Below are 17072 nucleotides of genomic sequence, written 5' to 3' on the forward strand. Positions count from 1 at the left end.
ACAAATGGCCTTGTCTCCAGGACGTCATAGGGTATGGCACTAAGGCCTGTCACCAGTGATGTTAACATTCAGTATGGTTAACTTGTCACGAACAACAATTTATAGTACGGGGCTGGTTATGGTTGACTTGAAATACAACTTGTGGATTTGTCACAAGGACATCAATTCATAGGTTGCAACCTCATTAGATCAAGAGTCTTAAGGCTTGAACACAGTTCTTCACCTTTTGGACAGGGAGTCACAGACTACAACTGTCATCGTTTAGACAGGCGATTCTCTTGACAGGAAGGCAATACCAATTTAACATCACTCGTGGATGTCTATCTATAATTATCGTATCTACCGATATTAGTCATGATCACTTCGATCGCATGGACTATTAGGTTTAGGTATCATTCTACCATTTTGAATAGGGAATCATAAGGATCACCACTATTTTGTCTTATCGAAAATAGAGTAAAGTATAGCCCGTAGGGATTTCATCCCTAGGGATGTCAATATCATGAATTTATGATCATCATATTGATGATACTAGTCAGGATCGCATTGACCATATAGATTATTAGGCTTGAGCGCAGCTCACTACTTTTAACTGGGGATCATAGAGATCTTAATGTTTGTGTCACAAATGGACAATATGATATGGCCCGAAGACGAAACATTATAAATGGATGTTTATAATGGGTTCATCCTATTTGATGTTATAAGTCATGATTGCATTAATCATTTTGACTATTTGGTTTGAGCATGGCTCACCACCTCAGACAGGTAATCATAAAGATAACAACATCAATGTCTCAAATGGACAATATATTATAGCCTGTAGGCAAAACATCACTAAAGGACGTTTAAATAATAAGATCATCGTATTAGATGATGTTAGTCATGATCGCATTGATCATATAGACTATTATGTTTGGACATAGTCCAATATTTTAGGCAGGAGGTCAAAGACCATCACTGTTGTTGTCTTATCGGATGACAAGTTTAGCTTACAGGCATTTCATCACTAACGGATGTTTATAATATGATCATATCATAGGATGATATAAGCCATGATTTCTACATCACTAGGATAGATAAGGGAATTGGAAGAATCCAATATAAGGATGACTGTCGTGATCTTCCTGAATCACATTTGTCAAGAGTGCTAACACGTCCTTAGGTGTTTAACAAGGATCTGAATCCTTTGAGTAGGTTTCACCATCTTGGCCGTGTAGACTAGGTCTCACCTTTAAAATTCTTTTTAAACTGCATACTGGCAGAGAAGGAAGGATATTTATTTTACTCAGGATTTTTATCATAAATCCTAATTTAAAAGTTAATACTAGCACAAATGGCCTAGTTGCGTAGACAAGTTTAATTTATAAGCCATGATTTCGGAGAATCGAGGCATTAAGGTTTGAATCAAAGTTCATTACCTTTTCTTGACAGGGAGTTGTAGGCTACCACTGTCTTTAGTCTCAGAGGACATTAACTATAGCCCGTAGGTACTTCCCTTACAAGGGATGTTTGTTACGGAATTGCCCCATAGGGACATTTACTAACCATGGTAAGCAGAGACCATATTCGGTTAATTTATTAATCATATTTATTTAGGATTTCTATTATAATTTATCCTAATTATAAAACATTAGCAGTTCTATTAGTGGCACCCATTGGCCTGGTCACAAGGACAATTTTAATTTATAAGCCATGATTTCAGAGAATCAAGGCCTTTAAGTATATTAGCACAACAGGCTTAGTCACAAGGACATATATAATTTATAAGCTATGATTTCAGAGAATCACAGCATGAAGGTATTCTGGCACAATAGGCCTAGTCACTCGGACATTTATAATTTATAAGCTAGGATTTCAGAGAATCAAAGCCTTGAGGTTTGAACCTAGTTCATTACCTTCTTCTGACAGGGAGTCATAGACTACCACTGCCTTATATGACAATTAGTATGGCCCGTAGGCACTACATCACTATTGGATGTCTAATAAGTTTGGCCCGTAGGCACTACATCACTAATGAATGTTTAATAAGTTTGGCCCGTAGGCACTACATCACTAATGGATGTTTAATAAGTTTGGCCCGTAGGCACTACATCACTAATGGATGTTTAATAAGTTTGGCCCGTAGGCACTACATCACTAATGGATGTTTAATAAGTTTGGCCCGTAGGCACTACATCACTAATGGATGTTTAATAAGTTTGGCCCGTAGGCACTACATCACTAATGGATGTTTAATAAGTTTGGCCCGTAGGCACTACATCACTAATGGATGTTTAATAAGTTTGGCCCGTAGGCACTACATCACTAATGGATGTTTAATAAGTTTGGCCCGTAGGCACTACATCACTAATGGATGTTTAATAAGTTTGGCCCGTAGGCACTACATCACTAATGGATGTTTAATAAGTTTGGCCCGTAGGCACTACATCACTAATGGATGTCTAATAAGTTTGGCCCGTAGGCACTACACCACTAATGAATGTTTAATAAGTTTGGCCCGTAGGCACTACATCACTAATGGATGTTTTAAAAAAAATGATCATCTTTATTGACGATTTAACCCATGATTTATAAATCACTAATTTGGGTTTTGGAATCCATAGAAGGATTCTCTTATAGGAATGACGCGTGCGATTTTTAACGAATCACATCTGCCATGGATGTTAACATGATCACAGAGGTTAACTGGAATTCTGAATCTTTTAATCAGGTCTTACCATCTTGGCCCGGTCTTATAATTGACCCGAAGGCTAGGTTTCACACTTAAGATTCTTATTTAATAATTATCGCAGATCAATTTTAAATTGAGGTGTTAAATATGGATCTGAATCTAATTATGGAACTACCATCTTGGCCCGATCTTTACAATGACACGTGGCTAGGTCTTGCCCTTTTTAGATTTTGCCATTTTATTATAATGGTAGATCCTACAATAGGAAATATTATTTTCCATTTACTTAATATTCTTGTTTAGAATGAAAGTTTAAATTTAATCATTCCACTATATGAAAATAAAAATATAAGGTTGCCCTAAGCGGGACTCGAAAATAACAATGTTGTCCTCGAAGGGACTGAAAGGTAAATATGTTCTTATAAAGACTTATTAAGGAAACGATCTTCAGCAAGAGGAGTTTCTTCTTCATTCATTTCCTGAATGCTTTCTCCTTGGTTGCACGTTTCATCCTGGTCGCGGTACGAAGCTCAGCAGTTCAAGACTCCGGATGTGGAGACTTCCTATTACAGCTCCTTCGCTTGGCGACGTATAAAAATTTGGAAGCAAAATTTCCAGATCAGAATTTAGAACATTCCTATGTTAAGTCTAGACTCAAGTATGTGCAATTGTGTCATTGAGATTAAACACAAAAGACTAGTGTTCAATTCACTCAATGTTGGCTCTGATACCAACCTGTCACACCCCGATTTCCACGTGTCTCACCGGTGGGCCCGGTGGGGGATTACCGTGACGTAGTTGGCAACAATATAGTCAAACCACACAATATATGAATGCACAGCGGAAGCAAAAGATAAATATATTATATTCCGAATAAAAGTAATATCCAAGTATTACAACGGAAAGTAAGGGATCCACAGGCAGATCTATAAACATTGTTCTACAGACTTTAGACGCCTAGAACTTGCAAGATTCCTTATTAATGTCCTGAGCAGCTCCCAGCCTATTACGTACTTGTACCTGTCACTTAGACTTTTGAAAATACGTCAGTTTTCACTGGTAAATACACTCAACTGACTCATTTGAAAAGAGTGTAGGAAAATTGATTTAGATGCACCAGGCACAAATTATTTTGACACTTTGATTAAAATGCACAGAGGCAAAATTAATCTTTTATAACTTGAGACAATCATATTTATGATCTTGTATACAGATTTACATGTTCGTTGTACGTTCAGGGCCCGATGTAGAAACCGAGTCATGATTAATAGACACATCACAAGTATAGGCCCACTGAGCGTGAGATACCGTTTCCCTTATGCAACTGTCAGGTGTATGCCTACACCCCGTGCATAAGACGTGACCATTTTATAATACAATGATGTCAAGGATATCCGGGACATGGTCATTAACCCCTAAAGGCTTTTATTTCAAACAATACAGATCAAACCGGGTTACCTCAATAATTTAATCACAATCCGATTAAATATTCAATACCCGACCAAGCGGTATTATTATACCGTATCCCAAGCCCGTATAGGGAAAATAAGTTAAGAGTATTTACCTGAGCTAGCTCCTGTCTTAAAATAGCAAGAAAAATAACTCAGCCGTATTCACTTAAGTAAGCGTAGGTACAATTTACCGGAAGGCTCTAGTCTGGAACGATGGTATAAATAACCAATTAGAATGCTAACGGGTCTTTAATTAAGCCTAAGCTTAGACCGGTTAGTCTTAAAGAATTGTTACGGTTTAATCGCGTGAAAGGCGAAAACCGTGAATGGAGTGTGATTTTTGACCCAACAAGTTTGAAGACTTGTTTCATATGGGTATAACAATCATACTCTGGATTTTGGGGTTAAAACAATATAGTTTGACCCGTTTCGGCTAAATTATGTAAACCAGTTACATAAGTCGAACCGTGCGCGCAATAGGCGCAACGGGTAACCGTGAGAGTCTTACGCTTATTTCCTAAGTCAATATGCCTTAAAGAGGTTGTGGTATCAGTAGGATACCTTCCGTGATGCCCGTAACGAGTTTAAGTTAATATTATGCCCCGTAGGGGTGTTTCGGTCATTTTAAAGACTTTTAAAAGGGCTTTTCGAGTTCTACAGGAAATCTGAGTTTCCCGAACAGTTTATAAAGTCTAAAATACTTTAATTATTATTTAAAATCAGTGGCAACTGGAATCGGGTCAAAAGACCTTGTAGAACTCATGTTTTGGCCGAAAAGGGCATATTCGGTATTTACCGAACCGTAGCCATAACCGCAGGTTATGAGCAAGGTAAAAATTATTAAAAATCTTTAAAATTCCCAAAATATTAATTTATAACAGTGGGTAAAAGTTTTGGTGACGAAATCTTGGTTTAGATGGGCGTTATGCTAATTGCGCCGTTTATTACAAAAGTTTATTTTAATTGCGCTAATTAGCATAACTCTCATTCTAGACCTCGGATTGACGTGAAACTTTAAGGACATGCTTATAATTTATTAAGCAAGGTTCTGGTCCGTTCACGTATCCGAAATACTCGTTTTAATTTCAAAAGGCCGTTACGGTCAACTTTTAGGCGAATGACGGGAATGCGCAAAAGACTCGGATAACTCATGAACCGATCACAGAGGTTCATTCCAATATGTGACCTGGTCCTAAGAGAGTCCTAAGGCATATCTATACCTCATTAAAACGGGTCAGGATTGAAGCCAAAACAAAAGTCAAACTTTTGCGACATTCGGCTCCGAACCGGTTCAATATAGCAAATGGTCGATTCAAACGAGCGCAAACAAGTTTATATACTTATTATCATGTTTTATGATTATCAAAACAGGTTTCATATCATTTATATCATAGATTATGCAAGAATCGTTAAAATGGAATTCTGTTGACTTTTTATGCATTCGTTTGACTCGATATTTGACATAGTTAGAGTGGTGATCAGGGGGAACCCTTTTAGAGGTTTATTACCCACATAATTACCTACTCAAAACTACTTTTGATCCGTCATAAGACTGAACCATTTGCAAGTTATTGTATTGACAACCGTTAGTTACGACGGTTGTGTTTATAGGCTATAACTATGGCAATGTATGACCAAAATGGTTGTGAACGACTTACAGAAGTGTGTTCTTGCTTATAGAGTAGAGAAGGGTGCTTGGGAGCTCCTTAGAATGATCAGAGGTGTATGTTTGAGTTGTGTGAATGTTATGAGCCAAACTTGGCTATTTATAGTGAAACTAAGCCCTCAAGATCATCACAACTCAGCCTTCATTTGATCATGGATCATGGGCAGGTGTCCCTAAGGTGTATGGGTCAAGTGTAGGGTGCCCATGCCTCATTTATTGAGGTTTGATCGTTCACAATGCTCAAAAGGCAAGAAACTACAAAGTTTCTGCATCTGGGCACTTTACGCGACCCGCATGGGAGTTCCATGCACCTTTAACGCGGGTCGCCTAGTATTCAAATATCAGGCGTGTAATTTAGGAGGCTCGCGGCCCGCCTACACTTAAGCTTAACCTTCACGCGGGTCGCGAGAGGCCTGTTTTTCAGATTTTTAAAATCTTTTGAAATGATTACGAAATCCTGGTAATTAATAACGAAATCTTTCGTAATGATTTACCTGACCTTTCGGGTTTGAAGGGGTAACTTTGCGGTTTGGCCCTCGGTTATTTACCGATAGGGGCCTCGTGTTATTTACCCGCATTATAAAGTCCCCGGTTAGTTTATTAATTATTTGGAAAGCCTTAACTTTCACTGTTGACGCTTTTAACCCTTCTCATACGAATTCGATCGTAATTTATCGTTTTAAAGCGGAACTTCACGGAATTTATACAGTATATTCTAGTGAGTGTATAATACTGTTACAAAGCCTCGGGAGCGTTAAAGGGTCACTCAGAGGTATAATTAAACATGTTGACACGGTTAACCCCTATAGCTTGTAATCTCTCACTTTCTTCCGCGTTTCGCTTCCGTACGATCCATGATTTATTCGTTTGAAGGTACGAGCATCGTTTAGGGTTACTATACCGTATATTTACCCTTCGTTGACATTTATAACCCTCGAATTTACATACTTTCAAGGTTTATCAACTTTAGTCCTTTATTTAATATTTAATGCCACGTGTAAACTTATGACACGTGTTAACACATTATTGGACCCAAAAATTCGAGGTGTTACAAAATTCTTTGGCACTCTGGTCATCTTCATCCCTGCACAGTGAAAGTTCAAGGAGATCCTGCAAATCTTCAGCACTTAGGCCAAGTGCTTCTTTCCTTGATATATACTTCACCTCACCATTGGCTCTGACCAAGGTCAATACGTGGGTCTTTTGATCAGACATCCACTTTAGTATTTTTAAGCCTAATGGGTTTCTTGGGAGAGATTTATTTTCAGATGAGTTGAGGGATGATGGCCTTGAAAACACATGCAAACTTTCAGACATTCTTTTGAAAGCTTCTTCAATGACTTTGTTTGCTGCAGCTATGTCTTCTGCAGTTTCTTGTCCAGTAAGCTCTTGTTTTTCTTTTTCTATCATGCCTGTTGCAGTGTTTGGGGATGCAGGACTGTTTAATACCTTCTTAAAAAGTTTTGAATTCTTGCTGAGCTATCTTCTTTTAGACCCATTTTCATGATGGTGTCTTTGAGATACTCTGCTTCCTTTTCTTTGACCTCCTTGTCAGACAGTTGTTTACCTTCTTCTTGGTTTGTCACAAGAGTAAGGTTGTCTGCTGATTTTAGCATTGTTTTGAGGCTTTCAATTTGTTGTTCCAGCTTCACCATTTGTTCTCTCTTCTTCCTTTTCTTCAGCCTCTCATAGGCTTCATCAGTTTGCTGCCTAGACCATTTTGATATGGCTTCAGCAGTGTCCACCTTAGCATCCACTAGCTCCTTTTTCTTTCCTTTATATTCAGCGGTGAGGTCAGCAATGAGCCTTTTGTATTTACTCCAGTTTGGAGCATTCTTTTTCTTTGAAGGATCATTTTTGTTTCTTTGGATCCTTTCAGCCTCATGCTTTAAAGCTACTAAAGGCCATTCTTTAAACTGTTGTTCTTCAGCAGGATAGAACTTTTCTTTCATGATGAAGGCTAGAAGTTGTTCTCTCAACTTCTTCTTTTGATCAGCCTTTTCTTTGTCTAGCTCTTGTGCAAATTCTTCCATCTACTTAACCTTTGCAAGGTAGAACTCCAGTCTGTTAGCAATGCCTTCTTCGCTTAGCCTTTCTTTTTCACTGTCAACCTTAGCTTTAACTTTAGCTTGCCTAGTCTTTATCTTGAGATAATCAGTTATATCTTCTAGAGCTATATAGCCTATGAGTGAGGAGAATTTTCTTTTTGATGGATCTGTTTCTGTATAAAACTGCCTCATCTCATTTTTAATGGCTTCAAGCTCCAGTGGATACTTTTCAGCATTCGGATCATGTATCCCTTCATCGGCAGTGATTGGCTTTCTTTTTCTGCTAAAGAGCTTTGGTTGAGATATAGGAAAGGATAGAGCAGTGGTGGATGATTGACTAACAACTATTGAAACAACTGGTGTCTCAACTGCTGTTGTCATTACAACTGCTGATGTGTCAGCAGATGTTTTCTGCTTTTGAGCAGGGGATGGAGGATGTGATGGTGGTGGTGACTCATCATCAGGAATGAGAACCCTTCTCCTTTTTAATGGAGGGGAGGCTGGTGATGTATTGGGTGGATCAGTGGTTTGTGACTGTGACTGACTGACAGTAGTTGAGACAACTGGTGTTTCAACTACTGTTGTCATTACAACAGATGTTGTAACATCTGATGTCTTCTGCTTTATGGCAGGAGGCAGTGGTGGTGATATGATTGTAGATGATGATAGTGGTGGTTTTTGTGTTATAGACACAGATGATGATGGTGGTGGAGCAGTAGTTGTGGTGGTGTGTGTTGAAACAGTAGTTGTGTGTGTTGATGTAATGGCAGCTGTTTGGCTACTGTCATCAGTTTTTGTAACTACTGTTGTATCAGCTGTTGAAGTTTTTGAGGTTTTGGGTTTTTCTGGTTCACTGTATATCCCATCTTCTATACCTTTCTTTTTCAGCTTGGTTTTCTCCCCCTTTTTGGCATTATCTGCCAGGGGTGTATCCATGAAGAAAACGGTAGATGGACCTTTCTCACTTTGAGCATTTTGTTGTATGCTAGCCTTTATAGCTTTGATGTCTGCTTGAGTGTCTTTGAATCGAGATTCCACCATGTTGGTCAGCATTTGTACTTGATTAGCATGCTTATTAGCAGTCATTTGTTGCTGTTGTTCAAGCATGGGCTGGAGGATATTCCAAAGCTCATTTGCAGCAAATGCTTGTGGAGCAGGTGCTTGAGCAGGAGGAACAGTTGATTGGGCTTTTTGAGCTTCTAACAGCTGCTGCACCATATCTTTTATTTCGGCAACAGAAGATTCTAGATTTTCAACTCTGGCCGTCAATTCATTGTATTTTGAATCATCACCTGAATTAACAGGATCATCTGAATCCCCACCAGCAGTGGTTGTATCAATGTGTGACTTAGGAGCTGTGGCCCAAAAGTCATCCATTGATGCCCCTTTTTCTTGGTACTGGGGACTTCTTTCTTCAGCACTCGATAATCCTTTGATGTTACCAGCAGTTAAAGATAACTCACTGGTGGTTACCGATGTTGCCATGGAAGAAATTGCCTTCAAGGAAGTCTTAGTTATGTAACAACTGTCCAACTAAAGATCTGTTGATCCATTAGTTGTAGTTGTTGCTCCACTTGAACTACCACCGAGAGTTACTTGTAACTCAGGGGGTGTAACCTCCTCAGCTGTTGCTGGGTTAGCAGAGGCATGAGCATCAGACCCAGTCACTTGTGGAGGTATGCTCTCAGTAATAGGTGACAGAGAGGAACTGGTTTGTGTCTGTGCCATATCAACTGCATGCAACAGAGGTATTATTGATTGTGGCAATATGATTGGTGAGGGTATGGGTGTTGAAAGAGACATGTCCTTGGGATCAGGACTGTGGAAGATGGATCTGAGTGGATACAGAGCTTCATAATTTGGTGTCCCTGTGCTTACAACCTGATCCTTTTGTGAGGATGCAGGAGGAGTTTTAGGCTGGGGTTGAGATCTTTCTTCCATCTGCTATGAGGAAGTAGCAGCAGTGGTTTCTTGTGACTTTTGTGTTGTCACTGGCATTGACTCTGGGATCTCATCTTCAGAGTTGCCTTTGGTGTGGTTTTGGTGGGTTTTCTGGATGTTTTTCTTTTGGTCTTTTTGGTGGCAGGTGTTGGTTTCAAAGCAGTGGGTGTGCTACTTTGATCACCTGGAGCAGTGGGCTCAGCAGTGGTTGCTTGAGGATCAGTAGCAGTTTCTAAAACCTGCTCAACCTCCTTTGTTTTTAATTTTATTGGTGCCATCATTCTTGAAAATGTTTCAATTGTCAAACAATTTATCTTGAATGAGACACCTTGTTTGGGCAAGTCTGCATCTTTCTCAACAATTTTTTGTTCAAAATAATAGCTTAGAAATCTTGGAAAGAGCAGAAATGCTTTATTATCAACGTTCTTTACCAAATCATCAAATATTTCCTGGGAGTAGTTATAGTTTTTATCGTTTAAAATTTCATACCCCAGGCATTGGATTTTTGTTGGTATCTCATTAAAAGACGTTGTTTTATTAGAAACACACATGAGCAGTGTGTGGAATAAAAATCTGGGTGCAGAAGGGAAGTAACCCTTTTGTAGGGTATCCCTATTTGGTTGTTCTGCATAGCACCTGTTCATGAAATCCTTTACCAACTCGTCTTTTGTAAATGAGGTTTTTCCATTTAAATCATCGAGTTTAAAGGTTTCAGAGATGGATTTTTGGTGAGACGTTTACCTTCTTACCCTGTATCGAGGAGTTGATGGCGGCGATGATATCTCCTTGTTTTTCAAGGGTGACATTTTTCCAGAACTCTCTCTGGGTATCAAGGTAAATAGGAGCGTCTGCTGTTATCAAAGTTTTGTACTTTGATGCAGAAATGATGTCAAGGATGGAGTCGAAAGTGTGGTTATCGGTAGGTTTTGTGAGTATACCTACATAGTTGTGTGGAGCTTTGTAGCGAATCTCCGGTGTTTCAGCGGCCATTTGAGTGGCATCTGCTGTTGTGGAGGAAGATGATGGTTTTGATTTTGATTTTGATTTTGGTTTCGTCATTTTAGATGAAGAAGATCGAAGAAGTTTTTGGAGTTATGAGAGGGAAACTGCTATGAGAAGAGAACTTTTGGAATTCAATTCGACAGTAAAACCCTGTTTGGATTTAATCAGGGTTTTATTTAGGGAAAAAGTGATTGCTAATGTGGCAGCGGTTATTTTGATCTGAAGGCTAAAAACTGATCACGTGTCAAACATCTGATGGAATGGTAAATAATGGAGGACAGTTGTTTTGACAACTACTGATGGATCAAGTATCAGTAGTTACAACGGTAATAAACTAAAACAGTGGATGTAACAGTGGATGGAACAAAGATACCAATACGTTTGATGTTAAGAAAAGATCTCTTGCAGTAAGGTTGGCTAGAGTTTTTTCAGCCGACTCAAGTCCAACCCATTTGGATTTTAAACATCAGTGTTTTGGAGAAACAGAGGTTGACACTTTAGCAGTGGACAGACTTTAGTGAGCAGATGTTAAGGCACAACAGCATTTTAGATACAACAGTGGGGAAAAAATGAGAATCATTTTTAACAACTGTTTGTGCAGCAGTGTTTTGACTTTTGACAAATACTTTTAGCACCTGTTTGTTCAGATGTAGAAAATGATTTGTTCTTGTAAAAGCACAATCTCTTGTCTATCATCTGTTGAGTACCAGAAATGCTATTCTTAACAAAACACATTTTAGATGTATAATATCAAGATTAAATTGTCAGCAGTTATCTTCAGAAATTTTGTTCAAGGTTTTGCCATCTGTCTATTTTTTAGACAGTGGTTTAGCATCCCAGATGATGAAGACATTTCTACATGAGCTGCTCATTTTGTGTCTAATTACATGAACTAGATCATGAGTATCTCAGTAGTCTAAATCAATTTGCAATCAATTTATGATCTGTGAAAACCAAACTTGAGCTTAACATGATCTTGATATGTGTGTCATTTCCTTTTGACCAGATTTAAGGGTAGTAATTTCACACAAAAATAAGGAAATTACATCCTGACCAGAGATGAACTTTTACTATCGAAAATGAGTAAAAGTACAAAATATATCTTATAAAAATGAAATATATCTGGCTTTATTTAGAAAAAAAACACCTTAAGAAAAAAAATAAAGGAAGTTTTGAAAATAATCAAAAGGATCCGACAATTTTTCAGTAAATTCATGATCATATTATTCTCAAGTTATTTTGACCATTGTTTTGGGTCATTTACTTGTCAATTGATTGAAAGTTTCTTTTAAGCATAATCATTGGAGATGCCATTGTTACCAGAACAATTTCTGTATTGATGAATGCACACTGTTGCAAAATGACCACTGATGATCTAATTTGAACCTCAAGAGTTTTTATGCTTATACTCTTTTGCTTTTGATTTCAAAGGTTTTAAGATAGCTACACTTTGAGATTTGTTCGTTTTTCCTTTTCCCTTTTTACCCTTTTTATTCATATGTTCAGAAATACTCACTAGGAGATTATATTTTGAACATACTTTGTCCATAATCATTTTGAAGCAATGTTTTGAGAGATCTGACCATATTTGATCATGTTTTATTATAGATCTCACATTCACCTATGATTAGGACAGTTTTGATACCTAATTTTCTCAATGTGTTTTGGACAAAGTTGATTTGGTCCTTTTGAAGGTACTCAACTTGCCTTTGAGCACATGAGAGATTTTGCCTAAAGTTTTATTTCCCTATTTTCTCTGTCAGCAGTATTCTAGTGTTTTGGATGAACACAAGTTCTGCTGAACTGAGGTACATACTTTAGTGTTTTATTGAAAACATCACAAATATCGAAACAACAACTGAAATCAATTTTGAAAACATCGAACGATCCCATAATTTATCAGATATTTTACAGATCTGAAAACTATGAGTGACATATGCATGAAAACACTTGTTGTGTGAGATTTGTGTGCCATATGACATCTTGGTTGATTTACAGAGTTTTTGAATAACCATTTTGACCATGATTCACTCGTTACTCTGTTTTTCAACTGAATACAACCAATCCTTTAGTATCAATAACTTTTGAGCTGAACTGTTATGTCAAATTGATTGTTAGATCGAATTTGACTGTCCAAGCTCTGATACCAATTGTTGGGATCTTGGGCCATTATGATTGTGTTTGTTTGCATAAAACGAATAAGTGCAGCGGAAATGAGTAGCAAACTTTGTAAATATAATCAAAGGAAAGTATAGATTGATAAACAATTGCTATTTCATTGAGTCAAAAGATTTACAATAGAAAGCAAATGATTACAGCAAGCTTACAATCTAAACTCCCCCTCAGCCTGATACACCAGAGTTGGTTGCACAAGATGAAAGGATGAATTGAGGAGAAGAACTCACTCAAAATGATCAAATATAACAGTACAGAATACTGTCATATTTATAGGCAAACCAAACTACTGATGAACTTCAGCTGACGTCACCATGATAGTGACATCTAACGACCTAACAAACTATAAACACTGTTCTATACAAACTACTGACATGTAACATCTGATAAGTAATAAAATGTAAAGCTAAGGAAAACTACTGCTTCACGTTCCACTGTTGTAGCCTGAGCACAGATGTTGAATCTTCAGTGCATTCTTCAAAGGTGATCAGTCTTTGAGAGAGCAGTGCTTGTGTCTTCAGCAGTACTTAGGAAACAGCAGTAGATAGAGCATCAGTGTTTGTCTTCAGCAGTCTTTGTTTGGTTCATCAGTTGTTGTAGTTGAGCAGCACTTAAGATTCATCAGCTGTTAGAAAACCACTGTCAAGGGGAGAGCATAGGGTAAACTGCTGCTTATTGATGGTCCACTGTTGAGATCCGGTTTTGGCTATTCATTATATGTTCCTCTGGTAGGGTTCAATCCCAACAACTGTCAATCCATGACTGGTGGTCATGTTACTGCTCACAGTGTAGTAACAAATTTTGTATACAAAACCCCAATATACCGACGATAATTGTAGAATACAAATACTCAATCACTGTTAATTATCATGTAAAATAATTTGAGGTTTTGTAAAAATAGTTTATAAAAGAATTTACAAAAAGAGGATAAACTCACATTTGTAGGCCTAGGTATTTCTACAGGCTTTCTGCTAATATTATAGCTTCCTGATAATAATATAGTTTCCTGGTTAATTTAAATAGTGCACATGTGTTAGTAAAATAACCCAAATTGCATTAACCGTACCACTCGACACAAAACTCTAATGACTGAGTTAGGCAAGGCCTTGACATGCATTACGGAGTCCTAAATCAATCAGGTGTAACACGAGACAGAATTCCAACGACCGAGTCGGGCAGAGCCGAAATGCGTTACGGAAATCCTAAATCGATCGTGTAGGGTAATAGCAGGGTTATAGTACTTACAATGAGGCAAAGCTTAGCTATTTAGGGGGGTATTATACCCGGGAATTATTTCTACAATAGAGAAATTGAGAGAGAATTTCGAATTGTGAACGATTTGCAAATGAATGCCGATGGCCTCTATTTATAGGGCTGTTCGGCTGCTTTCTCGCGCCCCGCGACGAAGATATGGCGGGTTGTCGCACCCCGCCAAAGCCTAAAAAGGCGGCGGAAGTATTGCTGAGTCATAGGTGGTGTTGACACGTGTCGGGACACGTGGCACGATGTGGCTCCGCCACTTATCACTCGGCCGCGCCCCGCGACAGATGAGGTGGAATCTGTCGCGCCCCGCGACAGCCTCTTATTTTTGTTTTTATTTGTTATTTATTAATATAGGTGTTATTCGGGTCCGTTTTTCACATTCGGGGTGTATTTTAGGACATTTAAGGGTGTCTAAAATATTTTAAGGAAGGTTGTTATATTAGTAGGTCGTGTTCATAAATTAACAACAAACTAAACCATTTAACATGATTATCAACACAAACTAAACCATTTAACATGAGTATCAACAGGATATGAAAAATTTATGTACCATCTATCATGTATTTATTTATACTAGTCCGGTGCCCGCGCGATGCGGCGGGGGCGACACTTTGCATTGTGCCACTCGTTTCTGGTAGTTTTTTATTCGTATAATATTTATTGTAGCATCATTGTGATTGGATAGACGTAATAAGCATTACACATGTCTAGTAACTAATAAATTTAGCATTTAACCTGGCAATATTTCAAGAAACCATTGATGCAATAGAGTAACACACGGATAAGGAAAATAAGTCTTTAATATAAAAGTTATTATAAATGAGCAGGTCGTCAAGGTACTTTCGAATGCTGAATAAGACAAACATACTCATACATGCACTTCAAATGGTATAACGTAAAAAATTCGAACATATAATGAACACATCAAAGCAACTCACAGAGACATATGTGCTTCTGCATTGTGAAGTGCAACCACATTATGAAACTATACTTCGTGTTCAGACCTTTCTTCTATTGATTATTAATGTAACAAATAAGATAATGAAAAATATATAATTGATACTTCACGATGAAACTAACTCACAATCGCTAACTTAGCGACAATAAGGTAGTCAATCGAAAGCCAACAAACCTGAGAAATATAAAATATTACAGACAAATCATGAATTTGAGCACATATATCATGTTACTGACTTCAATAAATATACATTATCATAACCAGGCACGAAGATATACAAAAGTATAAATAAAAAAGGATAGAATATGTTGACCTTTTCCAAAGCTGAGATTGATGCCAGTAGTTGAGTAGACGTTACAGTGTGGTCCTTTGACTTATGTGGTGAATTACGAGATCTAGAGCTATAATAAGATGACTTTGTAGTTGTTTTCTTCTACATTTGGACCATTAAGTGGCTTATCGCCATATAATTCTTTGTTTGGAAACAAGCTTATATCATCATTTTCAGACACAAAAACTCTGTCTAGACAAAAGTTTCAGTACACTGCAATATCTTATTCATATTAGCACATGAATATCCTAATTTAACATAAAACATAAAAAAAACCTTGATTCCATCGCGAAGAACACTTCGGCGGTGACTCTGACTCTATCGTGGCAGAAACTGTGGTCTATTCACCATCTATTGCAGCAAAAGGTTAGATTTCCAACAATATTCTCTCTTCTCCTCTCTCTCGGAATCCTTTCTCCGGTGACAAAGATCATAATCGGAGTGAGAACAAAAATCGGATCCTGAAAAATGGAAAACTTATAATCCTAAAAACCCCATGTTAGGAACTAAAAGATATGAATTGGTTTAATAAAACCTTAGTTGTTCAAGAACAGAACCTCGAAAGATACGACATGCTCCAATATTAACTTGATAGTGCTTCTCTGATCCGCACTCTTTCTCTTTCTTTATATTGTGTCTTTGTGTAACTAACTAACTAACTATGGGAGGGAGGGGGGAGAATAAGCAGCAGGTCATGGAGATGGATAGTATTAGTAGTTTCTTTTGAAATATCAATAATCTTTTAAATTGAATTTTTTTTAGTTTCTATTGACATTTCACATTTGATTAATTCCTTAAAATTAGGACGTTTTGCTAAAAAATTAACTAAATTATAAAGAAATTTTTTAATCAATTATTTGGCAATAGTTTTAGTTTTTAAAATTTTAGAATGAAAATGTTATAAAACCTATTATTTAACTCCATAAATGAGTATATAGTATAGATTAGTTGCTATATTCTTCTTTAATCACGTGTACATCAAAGCATTATCGACTTGTACCTTTTAATCCGTGCGTTGATATTGAACAAGACAACTACCGAAACGTCGACAAAAATGTGTAGGTCGTCATGCTATCTTTGGAATTTTTTTAAACAGTATAGTTTATAAGAAAGGGAAATTGGTCTGTAATAATCTCACCTAGACCTTATTGGCCACTAATAATCCCACCTCAAAATATTCCCCTCACAAGTCCCACCTTTCACCTATTTTTCCTACAATGGTCCTCCGTTAAAAAAACTTAACGGAGTTAAACTTTTTTCCAAATTACAAACATATTTTTTAGGGCTTTTGATTAGAACAACGATACGAGTCCATTGATGTAAAACTTGCCTCGAAGCGGTGCTCCAAACAATGAAAACGGCGCTTCAATTCGGGTGTTTAAATTTCCAATTAACCAAAATCAAGTCACTTGGAGCACCATTTCGAAGTAAGTTTTACATCAATGGACTCGTATCATCGTTCTGATCAAAAGCCCTAAAAAATCTGTTTGTAATTTGGAAAAAAGCTTAACTCCGTTAAGTTTTTTTAACGGGGGACCATTATAGGAAAAATAGGTGAAAGGT

Source organism: Helianthus annuus, chromosome 5, assembly GCF_002127325.2.
Source record: "Helianthus annuus cultivar XRQ/B chromosome 5, HanXRQr2.0-SUNRISE, whole genome shotgun sequence".
Lineage (NCBI taxonomy): Eukaryota > Viridiplantae > Streptophyta > Magnoliopsida > Asterales > Asteraceae > Helianthus > Helianthus annuus.